Below are 19,723 nucleotides of genomic sequence, written 5' to 3'. Positions count from 1 at the left end.
AGATTTTTGACATAGGAACTGTTGTTATCTAGAGTTTGTTCATAATGTTCCTCTTTTTTTCCCAGTAGATCAATCCTTGTACCGAGTATAACTGGAAAGTAATGGAGATTGTTTTAAATATTCGGCTTTATAGCAAATAGGACTCAGGTACTAGACACATTTTAATGCTAGCAAAAACACTTCTTGCTATTTTTACATGCATAATCATTAGGCTACTTTTGCCAGTGCTTTATGGCAAAAGCAAGCTTTATGCCCGCGAGGCATATATGAGTCTTTGGGTCAGTAAAAAAGTCAACAAACTGAAAAAATAAAACCAAAGTTTTTTTTAAGGGTAATGTAATCTTGTTAAAACGTATTTCATAAAATTGGTATGGAAAAAGTATCGCTAAGGAACCGGTATCGAAGTCAAGCCCTACCCACAAGTTATTCTAATTGGCTGTGATTTGTGTTGCTTTTGTTGCATCTTGCCTTGTCACTTTGTACAGATAGCTTGTCGCTTGAATCTCATCATATTGCGACTTTCTGTATGCGGGGAATTGAAATCGCTTTAGAATATGGGCTTGATTTTAACTTTCACTTTCTAATTCGCGATCATGAGTACGCTGTGCATAAGGAGTGGCGGTACTAACCTCACATTTTACAAGATAAAATATTTGTCAATGACGCTCAGGATCTGCTGCGTACAAAATCCTCTGCCACTGTCTTATCATGTGACGAGAGTAAGGAGAGTTAACTGATAAGTGCAATCTGACTCTTGCTGCGACTCTGCAGCTCGTGCTTCATGGAGCAGAGCGGACGCTTTCGGTTTATAATTGTAAAATTTGTCATCCAACTGAACTAAATGGTTTTTATTTCTATAAAAAAAAAAGCAAAACAGAAGTGGGAGCGGTAATGTAATGTAATGGGTGTAACACTGGTAACAGTCTACAGCAGCAAAACTAGTTTGGATATTGTGTAATACCAAAAAAAAACACTTAAAAGACATGGACTAAAAGCCACAAAACTGATTTAGATTTCATCCAGTTTTTAATGATCTGACAGATTTTCCACCTTCTGTCAGTTAAAGCTAACTGATCTACAACTCAAGACGTGTTTTACGGTCTGAAGTCTGTAGACTTGCTTATGAAATTCAGCTGTCCTGCTTACTTAGCAATCTTTCATTTGAAAGTCACGTGAATAGTATCTGTAAAACCGAATTTTTCCATCTAAAAAATATATCTAAATTACGACATAGGCTATGCTCTCAATGACAAATGCAGAACAATTAGTTAATGCGTTCACGACATCAAGGCTAGATTATTGGAATGCTGTACTGGGTGGTTGCCCTGCACGCTTAATAAACAAATTACAGCTGATCCAAAACGCAGCCGCTAGAGTTCTTACCAGAACCAGGAAGTAGGGCTGGACAATAATTCAATATCAATATATATCGCCATATTTTTTTTCCCGATAACGATGATAAGATTTTTAAACACATTTTCGATATTTCAATATAACTGACGTTAGGCACGCAGCCGTCAGAAAGAGCAGAACACAATTGGCTACTTTCATGATGACGTACACCACAGAAACGCAGCCAGTGCTCAGCTCAGCACGGCTGATCTCCAACGCGGCAAGTTTCAGCTACAGAATGAGTGCCCCTGAACGCAATACAAATGTGACTGAACAAGCTTCCACAAGTGAGGAGAAAGCAGACAAAATAGTTGATAAGAGAGGAAAGACTAATTCAGTGGTATAAATTCAGTGGTGTTTCGGTGTTTCAGCGTGCTTTAAAATGTGCCGGAGAGTGGTGCCGACTAGCAGCGGGAACACATCAAAACTGTTCCACTATCTGAAGCAGTGCCACCCGACCCGATAGAAGCAGCACAAACACAACTTTAATTGGCACAAACGAAGCACAAACAAACAAGACTTTTTGCGTGAATTTGGAGCATGTGGGGATGCTGAGTGACCTCAGAATGACCAATACATATGATTGTAATATCTAAGAAACCGAAACTTCACGAAGTGATTGACAGGTCGGGAGGGGGCGTGATCGGCTCGGAATGCATTGAATTTTGCTACATTCATTGCGGGACATTTAATGAAAATGCAATCGCAAGTGTATTAACTGTGAGTGTAAATGCAATTGAGAAAAATAACATTTAAATGATCATTTTGCTATAGTTTTTGCTTGAACATGTTAAACATATCTAGTCATATCTGTAATACATTTTAATTTTGCAACTTATAAAACGTTAAAATATGTATTCAATTTACATATTAAAACTAGTGTATGAAATGGCAAATGTAAATTATATAATTGAATTTTAATTTTGCACCAAACGTTGCAGAAATGTAATGGCAAATGTAAATTTAAAAACAAATGTTTTACAACATTTTACATATTGCATTGTCATTTTGCACATTACATTTCAAATTGAATATTGCTACCCATATGCTTTCATAGTCTTGTAGCAGGTATTGAGAAGAGAATATTATTGTTATGATGGGTTATTTCATTGGTTCATGTAGTTTGTTATGGTGCAGTACCAAAAGACTCCAGCAGGTTTCATAGACTTGGCCAATTCATTTTTCAGAAGATTGTATGTACAGACATCTGTTGTGGGCGTTCTTTGCACTTTTTCTGAGGCTTTTATATTGTTCATATCGATATCGGAATTATATTGTATCGACCGAAATTAAAAATCTCAAAATTCCAGCCAGTCGATTATACCTAGAATATCTAAATCGACTGCTGGCGGTAGATCCTTTTCCTATTTAGCACCAAAACGTTGGAACAATCTTCTTAACATTGTCCGGGAAGCAGACACAGTTTGTCAGTTCAAATCTAGCCTAAAAACACATCTCTTTAGCTTAGCATAAACATAACACATTATAGACCTCTATAATTCAATGTTAGGCTGCATAGTTTAGATCAGCGGGAACCGGGAACACTCCCCATAAATCCTGATGTACTTTGTACATCATAAGAAGGATGGCGTCTACGCTAATATTTGTCTCTGTTTATCCCGAGGTTTACCGCAGTCCGCCGGATCCAGGCCGTATCCGGATCTGATGAAGGACCTGCGCCTGGACACGACGACAACGTAGTGCTGTGTCAACTAGTCTTTCCCTTGTGAAGGCCTCCTTCCCTTTACCTCTGTACTGATAAAACGTTGTCAGGATAATTCCGATTCACGTGGCTACGCGGAAGCGATCAAAAATCTTCAGAGCCACCAGGAACTGTTTTATGCAAATGATCGGCCGGATCGCATTAAAGAATTTTCTGTTAGAACGGTGTCGTGTTAGCGGCCCCCAAGTTAATAACTAATGATCGTTGCGACGGAAGTGAATCAATCAAAACTAACTTTAGCTGGACAATAACCTTATTCTAGAGCTGCTGTAAAGCCAAAACAATCTGTGTTACTTTAATTTCCTATTATCACTGTAAAGCTGCTTTGAAACAGTCCATATTTTTAAAAGCACTATATAAATGAAGGTGACTTGACTACACCTCGAGAAGTCATTGCAGTTATTGCATTTGAGCAATGTCAATGTAGCACACTTGGGTCATATGCATGTGTTAGGTGTGTCCTTCCTGACATGACAAGAACAACCCATATTTTTCACAGTTAAAAGTAAAGAAAGGATTCTTCATGGCAAGCGTCCTGGACGGGTAAGTCACAGAGTATCAGCCCACATCCAGGTCAAAAAGATGGAGCAGTGCTGCCAAATTGTGAGCAGACACAAGATGCTTAATGTGCAAAAAAAAAAAAGTCTTACATCACGTCTCCCAAAACCAGTTTGGCAGTGAAACAGCCTCTGGGTCCAGGATTGACATGCCAGAGCAAGATCACTACAAAGCCAAAGGCCAACTGGATCTGTGGACTTGCTACCTACCTTCCCTGTATCACATCGAATCACCACATCGCCTTTCAGACTCGCCTGGAGACTTTAACAGCATCCACTCTCTCAGAAAAATAAAAAAAAAGATCAAAGTTCACAAAGTAACTTATTGTCCAGGTTGTAAAATTTATTGAGTATAACTGGATCTAGGCTAACTGAACGCATTATTTCTTCCTGGTCTCGTGTTGCTGTATAATCATTTCCATTTATGGGTCAATGACATAGAGTGTCCATAATAAAGATAAGGCAAAATCTAGTTTATTTCTTACGATTATACTCTATGTATTCAAGTTCATTTAATTTGGTTTGGAAAAACCTTTTTACTTGATGGTTACACTCAGGGCTTAACATTAACACCCACCAACCCACCAAATAAGAGTGGATTTCAGCTGTGGTGTGTAATGCGGTCACTTACTTGGTCACAACCTACTTCCCACTTTGTTGGGTTGAATAATATATAATATACATTTTTCAGTTGTAATCTTTCAAAAAAGCATCTGAAATAATAAACTTAAGTGCAATGCAGTGTTGTCAAAAATATAGATTTTTCGATACTGATACTTAGGCCCAATTCTACCCCTTTCCCCTTCGCCTTCCCCTACCCCTAACCCTTCGCCTTCCCCTTGACCCTTGAAACAGAGTGGCAAGGCGTAGGGGTGAAAATATTCCCCTAAGAAATGGGACACCACTACTACACTGTTACACGTCATTATACGTCGTAGCGCCTACGTCACAGGAGATGCGCCGATGTTTATCACAAACTTCCAAGATGCCGTCGACAGCTGCAGTCATCTCAGTTGCGTGGGTTACAGTTATATATGGAGACGACGATATTTTCGACGCCTAAGTTTGCTGGTGGATCAGTTTATGGCAACGTTATATATGATGGCTGCAAAATGGACTTATTTGGACTTAAGGAAACGTTGCTCGCTGTCAGACTGGTTGATCTGTTCATGTTGTAATAAGCACGAAACTGTAAGCATTGTTTGTTTATATCGTGTTCACATATAACCACAAGAAAACAATGCGTTCATAGCAGATGTACGATAAAATATAAGCCAATTCCCTTCCGCAATTACATTCACCAGTTATCAGACATGTAAATATGTTGCGGGACTATCGTTAGCAAACTATTGCGATTTTTTTACAAACGTTTCTTTGAAGAAACTGACCGTAAATATGAACACAAGATTGAATGTAACAAAGCAAATCATTATTTGTTGTTAAAATACTTATTAAAGCCAAAAAATTTTACATTTATGGGTCTTGTTTTTTGCTTGGGCAGACATTTTTTGTCTGTAGCTGGTGTATGCAGTGACACTTCTCATACCCCTTCGTTTGAAGTGTGGTCCCGAAAAATCTTCGTTTGAAGGGCTATCTGGCCCTTCCCCTTAGCCCTCCCCCTCCAACCAAAAGAGAATCGGGACAGCCCTACCCCTTCACGTGCACATGCAAAACATAGGGGAAGGGGAAAGTGAAGGGGTAAGGGGTAGAATTGGGATTGGCCCTTACAGTTCTCTCTCCATCTCCGAAAAGCCAAACCAATGTTAATTCTTGTTTTATTACGAGCTCTGTTGCATTGTCTTTTTGCCAGCAGACTTGATCATTTTAAAGTGTTACATAGTGTCCCTTTAAATATATGTGTACACATCTTAAGGTAAAAATCATTAATTATTAATTCATAAAAATGTCATTAGTTTTCCACCACATCACATTTTAAAACCTGGACTCACTTCGCCTTGTTAGAAAAAGGTCAAATTATTCAATATTTTAAGATAATTATTGACCATGAAAGTCATTTTCTGCTTGAAGGTTGGACCATACAACTTTGATTTGAATTTGGTCTCATTTGAGAAGTTTTTTTTAAAAAAAATATTAAGCAATGCAGTTGTTATTTTGGTTTAAACAAATATGAAAAAAAAAATGTTCAATATTTATAAAAAAACTTATTTTTATGTTTTTTTTTATTCTTTTAATGAGACTTTTTTTTCTCTCTATTCAGATATGAGAACAGTTGTATTACCCTGACATTATGTCCCTCACAAAAATATTAAAATACATTTTTAACCAGAAATGTAGAGGTATTCATGTCTCACACACACACGCACATGCACACGATATTGCATTTTTAAAATATTTTTGAATAATAGATTTATTCACAAAACAAACAAAATTGAGGATGATGTCATTGATTTTGATATAAAGAATCAGCAAACTAGACAAATGTGTACAAATGTGTTTACGATGTTCTTGCTGCAGTATAATTATTATACATTTAAGTACTGAGTAACATTAATTAACTACATTTTTATACAGTCCAATCTCTAATCGTTTGGACATTTCTGGATTACAATCTGCCATCAAAATAATACATTTAATAATTCCAGCTGCTGTGAGAAAAGGCTATAAATGATCCGTTTATAAATGAAAGGCTATAAATGATCCGTGAGAATGCCATAAATGGCATTCTCACGATAGCTTACTAGCCGGGACTCTTTCTTTATGTTTACAGATGTGACGTAATGATGCAAAGATGAACGGCGACAAGCATATTCCCCGCGGAAATCTACAAGTACCACTCAAATTAGATTATATTATTACAAGATTATCGTAGATTGCTGTAATAATATTTCATAATATTACTGTTTTTACTGTAAAAAACTGTTTAAAAAAAACTTAACTTAGCCTACTTAATCACAAAATGACATCACGTATGCAATTATGTTATTAAAGCACCCAACAATGATGTTAAACCCGGATGTTCTACATGTCTATAAAAGGTAATAAACTAGTCTTAATCAACTCATCCTTTTACATGAACCATGAAAAACCATAAAAATCAATCAGCTGTATCAGCAGCACATGGGTTCTTCGAGGACATGTCAGAGTCCGCACGGTTTCCTCAGTTCAGTACTGGTGACTCGAGATCTGTTGTATCCATTAACCGTCTCTTGACGAGAGAGAGAACTGCTATCCGAACTGCTGTTGACTCGAGAACTACTGCCATCGGATCACTGTTAGATTTACTATAGGTTTGATTTATCATGCTTTATGATTTTCAGAAACATCCATTTTGCCCCTTTATGAAACCCTCGGCAGACAGTTCTTCTTAGCATGTCGGATGTCAGAAAGACTGTTCTCAGTTCAGTGGACTGTTGGACTAAGTGGAGCGCTGAATGAGTTGGCAAATACAGGCCTCGCAGGATCATATACTCCTGGATATTGGCTCATTTCGGGTTGGAGTGACTGTCAGGCGCGTCTGAAACTGACTTGAGTAACTGTGCTGATTTGAGCCATGAACTGTTTCAGGCGGTTCAGTACGATTGGTTGAACTGGTTCAATCAATCAATTTCTTGAAGCGGCCGCTCTATTCCAGTGAACACAAACCTGAGTGCTACACCTTACAATGGAATTAGAAGACCGTGTACAGGACAACATGAAGTAATCGCTGCTTTAACAGCTTCTGTTGTCTGAGAAGGTCTTTCCCTAGGAAGTTTGAACATGGATGCAGAGCTTTGCTCCCATTCAGACACAAGAGCATCATCTTTGCAATCCAATTCATCTCAAAGCTGTTCAGGGAGTTTAAGTCTGGGGTTTGTGCAGGCCAGTCAAGCTTTTCCACAATAGACTCAGTAAACCATTGCAATACAGACCTTGCTTTGTGCACAGAAACACTGAATAGCTGGAATAGAAACTATTGCCAAAAAATCATTTGCCATTTGCTCTCTCAGAAATTACTGGAATAACTAAACATACAGCTATATGCCATGTTCACAGCATTAAAGTCATAATTGAAATCCTTCAGTTTGATAGTTCTATGTAAAATGAAAATAGATTTTCAGCATTAATAACTTAAGTTTTGTTTATTTGTGTGGTTGTAAGACTTAAAAAATAGTTTAATTACTCCTAAAATGTCCTGCAGTAAATTTTTCTAATTGTATTACTGTGTATGCGGATTAAGTGCAAAACGTCAAAGAAACAGTGATCAGTTACAGGATCTAAATTCCACCAACTTCCCTTTATACAAATTAAAAAACTTTTAACATAAAATCTTGATGTTTGGGTTCAGCTGGGGTCCATAAAATTCACTAAATCTGAAGTTCGTTACACAGCAAATATACAGACACATTTCTCCTTTGAGAGTAGACATGTAAAAAAAAATAAAAAAACAGGTATCATGATAACGTATTGTTGGATGAGATCCCTACACCATGTCTACAACACTACTATTTGTGATTAGAAGCAATCCTGTATTTGAACAAAGGTTTCAAGGTTTGGCTAGGTGACACAGGCTGGTAGATGTTAACTATCCATTAGAGACCATAGTCAGCCCGTTTACACCTGTTTTGGTCAATGGGATCACAAGTAGACAAGGGAGACACTTTCAACCACTTCTGTCCTGATTTCTTTGAGGGGAGGGTCTGTGAGGGTCTCATTCTTAAAATGAAAAAGCAACAACAACAACAACTTGTTATTTTGTGCCCAAGAGCAAAGAAGGTCCCATTCAAATCATGTAATTCCAGGGTTCTTGTGCAACTGAGCCAATGAATGTGAAAACTAAAGGCACGCTCACACCAAGGACGATAAAGCTATTTGTCAAACACGTTCTAAATGTAAAATAATAGCAGAGACCACAACACAAACAGTCAATCAAAATTCATCCTACTTTAAAAGGGCTCAAGCATTTAAAGCGGCAGACGACCAAACTGCAACACGCTTATGTTATGCAGTTATATGGTTATAGCTATCATTCTTGGTGTGAACAGGCCTTAGTTTGGGCTGGGTTGGAAACAAAATTAGGAAACTACAGGAAGCAGTTTAGTTATTTAAGTCTATTAGAATGGATCGGGGAGGTATTGATTCAGGATGAGAAGTGAAACATGATCTTGGATGGATGAAACACAGGACTAGAGAAAGTGTTTTGATCTTGCTGTGACGCAGCCACACGTCTCAGTTTCTCAGACTGTTTGAATGAGTCAGTGATCTTCTTGTTGCACTAATGGCTTTTTAATTATTTAGAAGCCATTCACACAGCACGTTCTTGCGGTATATTTTTTTAAATACTTTAAATATGTTGGTCAATGTAAACAAGTGCCAGACTGACATCTTTGACAATTACGTCATGATTTGGTAGTGGGTTATTCTGAGAAGAACACTAGTTTCTAAATAGCAATGCCCTGTCAACCACCCAGAACAGTAGTATTATGCAACATTAATATAATTTAAAATAACTGTAATCTGAATATATTTTAATTCTGTGATGCAATGGAGAATTTTCAGCATCATTACTCCACTGTCACATGATCCTTCAACAATCATTTTAATATGCTGATTTGATGCTCAAGAAACATTTCTTTTAATTTTCACTGTTGAAAACCATTGTGCTGTTTAATATTTTTGAGGAAACCGTGATACTGAGATTCTTTGATGAATAGGAAGTTAAAAAGAACCATTTAAAATAGATTTTTTTTAGTATCTTTACGGTCACATTAATATGTGTTTATAATATCAACAATGCAATGAAGAACATCAACTCTTCTCTTACACAATATGCAGTATTATAAACAGCATGTGTCATGTCTGTTTAAAGACTATCATAAATCAATTTGGTACAAAATTCCTAACTAAACTAGTCAACAGTTGTGGTCAAAATTGTTGGCACCCCTGGTAAATATGATTAAAGATGGCAGTAAAAATAAATCTGCATTGTCTATCATATTTATCTTTCATTCAATAAAATTCACAAATCTAACCTTTTATTGAATTGAAAGTGTGTGTGTGTGCGTGCGTGTGTGTGTGTTCGTTCGGGGTGTTCATACGGTTTTTCTCCAAAACACTTTGGCAACAATTGTTGGCACCCCTAGAAAAGTTTAGTAAAGTATATCTGAAGTATATTCCCATTAATATTTAAAATTTACAGCACACCAGGGTGACTAGGAACATGACATTTTCTAGCTATGACTTCTTATTTCACAGGAGTATAAATATGAGGAAACACAAAGGCCAAATTCCCTTAATCATCCATCACAATGAGTAAAACCAAAGAATATAGTTCTGATGTGCAGCAAAAGATGGCTTTCACAAAAGAGAAAAATGAAATCTGCAGGATCTGGAGAGATTCTGTATGGTCTCTGATCTCTTGTCAGGTGTTCTGCAACCTCATCATCAGGCATTATAGAAGAAAACTCAGAGCTGTTATCTTGGCAGAAGGAGGTTGCAAAAAGTATTTAATGGGTGCCAATAATTATGGCCAACTTATTTAGGAGAAAAGCATAGCCTATATTTCATATATTTCATAATGTGATTTACCCCCCACTTTCAATTGTTACTTCAATAAAAGGTTAGATTTTTGCCAATATTCTGAATGAAAGATCAAAAGGAAAAACAATGCAGATTTATTTTTACAGCAATCATTGATCATATTTACCAGGGGTGCCAATAACTCTGACCACAACTGTATGAGATTGCCAAGGGAAGGGACGAGTGCATTATTTATAAAGAAATGATTCCTGGAATATAATAAGTACTACATATAATAAATAATACAAGTACTACTGAAATAGAAAATTTGTATGCTGTACCATTATTTTCCCTGTGCATATATTTAAAGTTTTCCTGTACAGCTTCCACCAAAAGCTATTACAGGCTTAGTAAACTGCAAGTAAAAGACGCATTTGGTTATCCAGCAAAAACAAGATTTACATATGTAAATTTTCACGCATTACGCAGACAATAAGGAGCATTTAAGCCTTTTTTTAGAATGCTTTAAATAAAGGTTTTTTTTCTTTATACAGATGACCACAGGAAAACTCAAAACTAGGGATGAGCATCTCAATCTCGACTCAAACACAGACAATAGTTTTCCTAAACGACTAAAATTCTGCTATGATTATCAAACCTTCGACAAGTATGACAAGTAAAGCGGAGAATTCAAATATGTGTTTGAATGTTATTGAATCATTCATTCAAGAGTTTCATTTAAAAAAAGCAGATTCGCCCAATAATGAAACCAACAAAGTCTTTATGAGTGAGTCATTGAATCTTAAAGACTTAATAGGCTATTTAATTTCAAAATTAATCATTTTTATATTTTAATCTGGACTATAACATACCCACTTGAAAATGTTCAGATTTTTTATTATTGTTCGGTAACACTTTACAAAAGGCTCCATTAGTTAATTTATAGTTAACTAACAATACAAATGCTTCTAATGCATTTATTAATCTTAGTTAATGTTAGTTTCAACATTTAATAATAGTCTATTATTAAAATCAAAACCGGAGCTAAACATGAACTAACAATGATCAGTTGTATTTTAAACTGACATTATCAAAGAATAATAACTTCTGTAATAAATGTCATTGCTCATTGTTAATGTTAATACATTAAAGACCTTAACTAATGAGACCTTATTGTAAAGTAATAGCCTACCTATTGTTCTTTATTATTCTTTTGCACTTTCATCTGTTTAACATTGCATACTTCATACATTTTTGTGTGTTGTTTTATTGTATTTAAATGTTGTTCTTTTTGATATAAGAACGAAGTTATTAAACCTGTTATAGTATGACTTTTTTGCAATTTATTTCAATATCATGATAATACCGCATACTATGATAAAATATCATATCTCTGTATCTTTTGGTTAAATGGTGATATACGATATACATCTCGTATAAAATCTGTATTTAAATTTTTTTTTATTTCACATCCTGCCCAATGATATCCTATCAAACAATGTTGATATTGAAGGATATGGAAACAAATATAGTGAATGTAATGTAGACTATGCAATATATTATGTGCAAAAAGGTGGTTAAAATCACATTATGTTCTAACATTGTAACAATACAATCTAAAAACAAAAATAATGCTTTTGTTTTTAATTTGACTAAAGGCTAAACTAAAAATGAAAATAAAAACAAAAGCACACAATAATTATATTAGCCTGCATTTGATTGCCCAATTATAATGGTCATTTCATAAAAATATACTTATAGTAGGTTTAAAATTCCACATATGGCACATTTACTGTCTCCAACAACAAATATTTTAGCAATATGTATATTTTAGTCAGAATTATTGAGCTACTATTCTATTGTGCTCCGCCTGTTTGGGGCTCATTCAACGAAGCTTGAATTTTAGCGGAGATAAAGACATACATCTAAAATCACTATAGCCTAATAACTCACAGCTTCATGACTCCAGCATGACCATGATGATCTGGTGGTAGAACTTAAACTCACACAGATTTAAGATAATGCTACACCAGATCTAAAAGCATCATAAGGCCTCAAGGAAAGACAGGGGAAACAAGGGAAGTAATAGCTGCTATGAACTGACATTGCAGCAGCAGAAAGTTGAGTTGAGTTATTCGACTCCAGGCCCACTCTTCCTCCACAACACACAACTCTGGCTTGATGAAAGAGAACTGTCAGAGGAATGAGGCTCACTGTCACAGCACAGTGCATGAGATCATGAGAGCACTGGGTGTTCAGCCTTAGAAAAGACAGCAATAAAAAAAGTCCAGCAACTCTTTTAGTACTCATCCTATCAGAACGAACATAAGATATCTAAAGGTAACATTAAACCACTTTAACAAAGTGTTTGCTGGAATTGAATTATTACACTAATTTATTACATTCAAACTGACTACATTCAAAAATAAGTTGGCACAATGTTGGCTGACTGCCTAAATTATATTTCAATAAAGCTTAAGTTAAATATATAAAAAATATATACACAAAATATATATATATACACATACATGTTTATAATATTAAGTGATACATATTTTTGTACCTAAATTATATTCATCCAATAAACAAACTATAAAGAGAAGAACAGTTTTATGACTCATTATGATATAATAATATAATTTTTCACTTATGAATGGAAAAGACGCTAATAGCTAAGGTTTTTGCATTTTTTAAAATTTTAATAGTACTAGGCTATACATTAATTGTGCCTAAAATATATTTCTCCAAAAATCGAACTATAAATCTTAGAAGCAGTTTTGTGACTTTTATACATTGTATTATATTATATTATATTATATTATATTATATTATATGGCTTTTGCATATTTTTCAGTAATTATATTAAAGTCCCCTGTGGTGAAAATCACGTGTTTAATGTTGCTTATGTCTATGTGGTGTATTAATATGCTTAAATGGCTCATTTCAACCGATCGGTATAATACAGTACGATTCGGGACGATAAACCCTAATCTGGCTTGCGTTTCCACCGCCAACAATACGCTTACTTGATAGTATGCCGGAAAGCAGCGACCAACGTCATTCTCGAGTGAAGAAGATAGCGACACAGTAAACGACAATGGAGGACATATAGCAGATCTTGTTTTTGCTTCTCGGCATGTGGCGCTTTGTCACACTACCACTACTGTGCTAGCCAGGTACCCCAACAGAAGGATCCAAAAACAGTGCTACAGTACAGTTCTGTATTTTGGTACAATTCACAACTTCTCACAATCAAAGCGTAAAAAATGCATACTGGAATGCACTGTACCGCTCGGTGGAAATGAGCCATTAGACAAACCATGTGCAAATTCATAAGTCGACAGCATTGCTGAGTGTTTTCTCCTTTAAACTGCAGTGAACCAAAGTCAGTCTCAAAAACACGATTTGAAAGTGCTGGTGTTTCTGACGTCACAAGCTACCTTGTAACCAATCAGATCAACGTGCCGGCGGGCTTTAGCATATCATTAACAGCGAACTAGCGAGTCGATGAAAGGTTATCCCGCTATATTATTCTGTTGATATGAAAAATCCGGTAGATATAGCAATATATCGGGTGAATTTATATATGTATATGAATATATGACGATGTTACGAGGAACTATATGCCTTTCTCCACTGACGTTCTGTGATGATCAAAGCTTTTCTAAGGATGCTGGTTTAGATGAGGAACGGGAACATGGTTTGTGTAACATTAGCAACACATTATTAGCTATTTGATAACGTAGCCAAGCAAAAGACTAATCATATTAATCACCGTTATGTGTCCGACGTTGTAAAGAGCGATACATAAAACGCCTTACCATTCTGATACATCGACTTTTAGACGAGCCTGTATAATTCCCTCTTCCACTTCTTCTTCTGAACCAGTTTCTGGTTCAAACACATATGGCTGAATTAAACTAGTATTTCCACCTGCCATCATGCAGCCTTTGTAAAGTTGACCGAGTGGATAAGTTATTCTGAGCTGCTGTGAGTGAGTGGAGCATAGGAGCTCATTTGCATATTCATAAAACCGCATAGTAAATGAGGCAAGGGTGTAGAGTTACATTCAAGCTATTTTAGGGCATAAAGACATTTTTTCATAGGAAAAAACATTTAAATGTGTCATTTTGGTGATCATATTCACCAACTTCTATATTAGTTCAATCTGAGCTGAAGTATTTGGTGATTTTAACGCCAGCTTAAAGATTGACTCTTTACAGGTCGCGATCACAGGTCAAACTCTCAGGCTAATGTAAAAGACCTGACCATGGTGTGACAGCACTGGTAAAAAGGTTAATCAGTGGCAGAGGTTTCTACATCGTAACACACACATGACAGACAAGCAATTCTCAAAATAAGTGTACTACATGTTTGACAAAGAATGGTTAATGATTTTAGCTCTTAAATAGACAACATGAAAGAATATGAAGTTCTTCTAATTCTCAACAGTCTGAAGTGACAATACCTGTTTGCCAATAGAAAGGTCACATATGAGCATGTCTGTTCATTCAGACACACAAAACACCTGACAAGAGCTACACAAACAATGCTGTCATTAATGTGGAACTGTTCCAGCAAATCATACTTCACTGTGTGCGCATACTACAAGTGATGCGACATTGTCAGTCCCATGCTCCTGTCAGAAAATATTTAACTGGAATTTTATTTCATAAACACTTGGTACCTGGTTTTGGATGATGAGTTGAAAAATGAGCGAGTTCAGCACAACAAAGCTTTTCACACACGGTGGATCGGTTCCAAAATCTAATAATGCTGTGTTTTAGATTTAGAACTTGGCCAATGCGGCAATAGACAGAAACTGAAATGAAACCTCATAAGTTACCAACTCTGTCTGTATGACACACTAAAACATACTAGAGACTCAACTCACAAATAGGCTAAGCTGCGTTCAAAATCACATACTAGCCTATGTCTATTAGCTACAACATTGGTTTTGAAACTTAGCCTACCTTGTGACCAACCATCTTTACACCAGTAGGTGGCGACAAGTGACAGTTAAAATGTATTTGTCATTGATTTATTCATTCAAGATAATCATTTAAAAATGCTGATTCATCCATTTATAAAGCAAGTGAAGTCTTTATGAGAGAGTCATTGAATCATTCACTCAAACCATGTTTTTAAATAATTCTGATTGATTCAATATTTTAAATAGACAGCACAGGAGCAATTAATATTTTGTCAGAACCTCACGTAAATTACATGTTATTTTGTTTAGTTGTCAGTTCAGAATTGTGGAAGAATCATGATTTCTCTTTGAATCAAAACAAAAAAATCATGGTTCTCAATTCATCCAGAATCGTGCAGCTCTACTGTTTTAACTCTATCCCCGCCATTGACGGAAAATTTCCGGCTTTCTGCGTTTTCACTGTTAAACACATCTTCTGAAAGAGTAGTGAATCTCCTGATCAAAACACAGGCATAGAAGAAGCAGAAACAAGTGACAGCATATGTAAGCAGATGCATGTAAAATAACGTGATCATCAACGTTAAAGGGATAGTTCACCCAAAAATGAAAATTCTGTCAGTATTTACTCACCCTCATGTTGTAAAAACCCAGTAAGACCTTTGTTCATCTTCGGAACACGAATTAAGATATTTTTGATGAAATCTGAGAGCTGGATCACTCCTCCATACTAGTCCATAGGCTTCTTGAGGGATTGAAACTTGCCGGCCTCGAAAAGTCATTAAAGATATCGTTAAAATAGTCCAAGTGACTACAGTGGCTCAATCTTAAGTTTATCAAGCGACAAGAATACTTTTTGTGCGCAAAAACAAACATAAATAACGACTTTATTTCAACTATTCATTTCCTTCTCTTTGGGCCTCTAGTCAGTTAAACTAGTGTAATTGCGTAGAGCTACGTCACACGTAGGCTCACTATTGGCCGACGCTGGTCATGTGGGTGATGCGTGTGACGTACAACAACAGATCATACGCTGTTAAACTAGTAACCTGACTCGAGGCCCAGAGAGAAGGAAATGAATAGGTGAAATAAAGTCGTTATTTTTGAGTAAATACTGACAGAATTTTCATTTTTGGGTGAACTATCCCTTTAAACAGCATAAATCAAAACTGTAACTTTTACCAAATGAAATGTCGACCCAGGATGAGCTTTAGGACTGTGAAGCTTTGGGGGTGTTGATGGACTTGATCTACTCCATAGGCCTATATGTTTTGATCAACATTCTGAATATGATCCAGATGTAGTCTAGTCTTTGACCCAAACAAGATTTTCTCAGCTTTTTGCTCAAAATGTTGCTTTTTTAAATAAAACGTATCCACATTATCCACAACTAAATATTCTGGGGGCCATGAAAATGTTGTGAAAATTATCAAAAATGCTGGCGGTGGATGGCAACTTTTTTTTTTTAATGCTGGTGAGGAAAGAGTTAATGTTAATTCAGACATAGGCCTACTACTCTTTTTGCATATTGCTTTTCACATAAGTTTTCTCATTCATTTCAATAGAGATACATCAGCATATTGCAAGGCAAAATACTCCAAGCACAAAAATATGTATTTTTTTAGATTCAACTATTTAGCTGCATTGAGGCTTTAATTAGGCCTAACTACTGACTTTCAAAAGTTACTAACTTACTGAATTCAAATAAGGCTTAATATATTTATTCTAGGGCTGCAACAACTAATCGATAAAATCGATTATAATCGATTATGAAAATCGTTGTCAACGAATGTCATTATCGATTAGTTGGTCTGCTTACGTCACGGGGAGCGTTTACTGGTACGCACACACACGCAATGTCTCTCTCCCTCAGGCGCTCTGCCGAGCGCGCGCGCTACACGGTTTGGAGCAGTCTCTGTCTCGCATGCGCGCTCTTGCTTGCGCGCTCTAGATTTCGGGAGTTTGAACTAATTCGCGGGCATCAGGGAGCCGCAATCAATATGCGGGAGACTCCCGGGACTTCCGGGATCTTGGGATGTCTGTATTTTGTCTCGAGCATCAGGTTGCGCAATCAGTTCGCTCGCAACGTAAGTGATGGATTAAAATAGCGCTACCGCAGAAATAGGTTAAATTAAAACGGTGTTTACAAAGCGAAGCACTAAATACAAAGGCAGTTGATAACAGCAGCAGTAAAATATTGTTTTTTAGTCACTGTACTCAGTGGTTTTCAGCGAATGCTTGTGCACTAATGCATAATTTCTCCTGTCCTTTACTCAAGCCTGTTAGATTGCTGGGTAACGTTACCTCCATTCCGTTCTCTTTTTATACCTTTCGTCTACTAAGTTTTAATTGTTTTTCAAACGCGATCTACTGCGGCCCTACATTCACACAATTGTTTTCAGTCTTTCCATATTTATTTAATCAATTTATCCTTATATTATTCTTTTATATATTATATATAATATATATTATATTCTTTATCCTTATATTCCTTATATATAATTAATTTTAAATAAAAATTAAATGAATTATATATTTTAGATGTTTTTAGTTCAGATATTCACATCTGAACAACATGTCTGTGTAAATTTGTTTTAACAAAAATTGTGTTAAAACATAATATGTTGGATATCATTTTTTTTACAATAATCATGTTTGTCAACTTGCCATCAGCAATTATCATTAAAAACAATGCAAATATTGATATTAGTAAAACTCAATGTGTGGCTTTTGCACTTTTTAAAGTACACTTTTACACATAAATACCTTGATTTACGGTTTTATTTAGTTATAATAAAAAAAAAATCTAATTTAATTTCTATCCGATTAATCGATTAATCGAAAAAATAATCGTCCGATTAATCGATTATCAAAATAATCGTTAGTTGCAGCCCTAATTTATTCTTTCACATTGCAATCTTCAGTTTCATTTTTACACAGATCATGTAACAACGCATTCTTCTCCACAAAGGACACGTGAAAGTAACCTTTAAAATTTGGCCAAAACAAGGTATCTTAGATGGCAGGGTAATTATGCTGCCTACTTTTTCCTTTATTAAGGGAGCATGTCTATGATCACTTAAAATGCTGCCTACGTAGACTGCCAATGAGGATTTGGCACGGATCCACTGTTCAGCATAAGACAAAAGTAATGCAGCGAAAAGTCTTGTGTGGGTTGTATTGGAGTCCTAATGAGTATAAGAAACATACCGAACATACCTCGGTTCCACTGAATCCTGAGGCATCAGTAAAGGTGTGTACAGTGATGTATAGATGAACAAAAGCTAGTCATGAAAATATGACACCAGGACAGGAGCAAACTAAAGCCAAGTTGCTATGGTTATCCTCTGTCTAGGGTGGATATATTTGAATGCTGTCAAAGTTGAATAATAGAAGTCAGTAGTACAGAGAACTAGGTCATAGTAGCTGAGGTCCCATCATCCCTGGTCGATTGGGTCAAGGATGTAGTGTCTACTATAAATGTATAAATAATTATATTTATTCCTAAAACACTTCAACATGTTCTGATATTAAAATTTCAAAAGCTTTTGTTAGAAATAACAGAAATTTTAACCACATTTATTCCCCTTTACTGTAACTCCAAAACATGCCTTTTGCTGTGAACTATGGGAATCACCAAAAATGCGAGAATGATTCTGATTTTATTACATTTAGTCTAAGTGGCGATCGATAGAGGATAATAAAATAATGTAGGCTACTGATGGTAACAAGGTTACGCTGTTGAGGCTCACGCAGCCTCTCGAGGAGGAATCGAAACAAATGAGCGCAGCACTCAAAAAAAAAACTCAGTTATCATTCTGCGTTAAAAATTCTAAATGTGGAGTTTATATTTACAATTATGATACAGTTAAGCAATGCCATCACAATTGAAAATGTGACACTGAAAATGATTTAATATGACAGTTAATGAACAAGTAGTTAAAATGAAGTCACTTCCATAATTATTAGTACCAATATTGACTGTTTTTGTTCTGTTTCAGCAGCGAAAATAGTTCCAAACAAAGATCACAGCAGAACCATCGCGCATCTCACATCTCATAGCAACACTCAACCGTGTTTCATTACTGAATGATTCAACGTTTTGAACGAACAGTTGAGTCAAAGATTCAATGACCCAAAGGTTTAAAAAAAAAAAAAAAAAGTAAATATCACAAATATGCCGATTTAAATATGTCAAAGCTGATGAAAACATTGCTTTAGAATAAATTATATTTACAACACAAAAATTCTATTTTTTCGGGACAGGCAACTTTTTACTCGGACAAGAGAATGAGCAATTTACTTCACAAGCACACTGAAAGGCTTAATGTTGAGCCCTGCTATATCTGTGAAACTTTCCAAGGTAATTACAGCAAGCCTACACACTCATTTATGGTAAAAATGACAGAAATGTCTTGAGAATGAAAGTGAGGTGAGTCATGACTCGGCCAGCTGCACCTGTAGGTGTGTCGTTGTGGTCAGACTGTTTGGCACACACGCACACACTGTTTGTGTGTCCCTCTCATATTTCTTTCATTATAGGAAAGCCAGAGCATAATGTTTTCTGTCAGCTGTTCCCAAATGACCGATTCCTTAGACAATGACAGGTGTGTGACTGTCCTATATGGGACAAGTGCATGTGAAAGTTCCCAAGGAGCAAAGGGC

The 19,723-nt window shown here is 36.0% G+C and overlaps 1 protein-coding gene across 3 annotated transcripts in view; it reads right to left on the bottom strand.

The window, feature by feature from the left end:
- Window positions 1–19,723, bottom strand: part of myo6a (myosin VIa) — a 66,618-nt gene that overhangs the window by 46,151 nt on the left and 744 nt on the right. The window lies entirely within an intron of this gene.

This window comes from Siphateles boraxobius, unplaced genomic scaffold (genome assembly GCF_051911475.1).
Source record: "Siphateles boraxobius isolate OS27281-9 unplaced genomic scaffold, OSU_SipBor_1 8, whole genome shotgun sequence".
Classification (NCBI taxonomy): Eukaryota; Metazoa; Chordata; class Actinopteri; order Cypriniformes; family Leuciscidae; genus Siphateles; species Siphateles boraxobius.
This window is presented reverse-complemented; position numbering and strand designations above follow the sequence as displayed.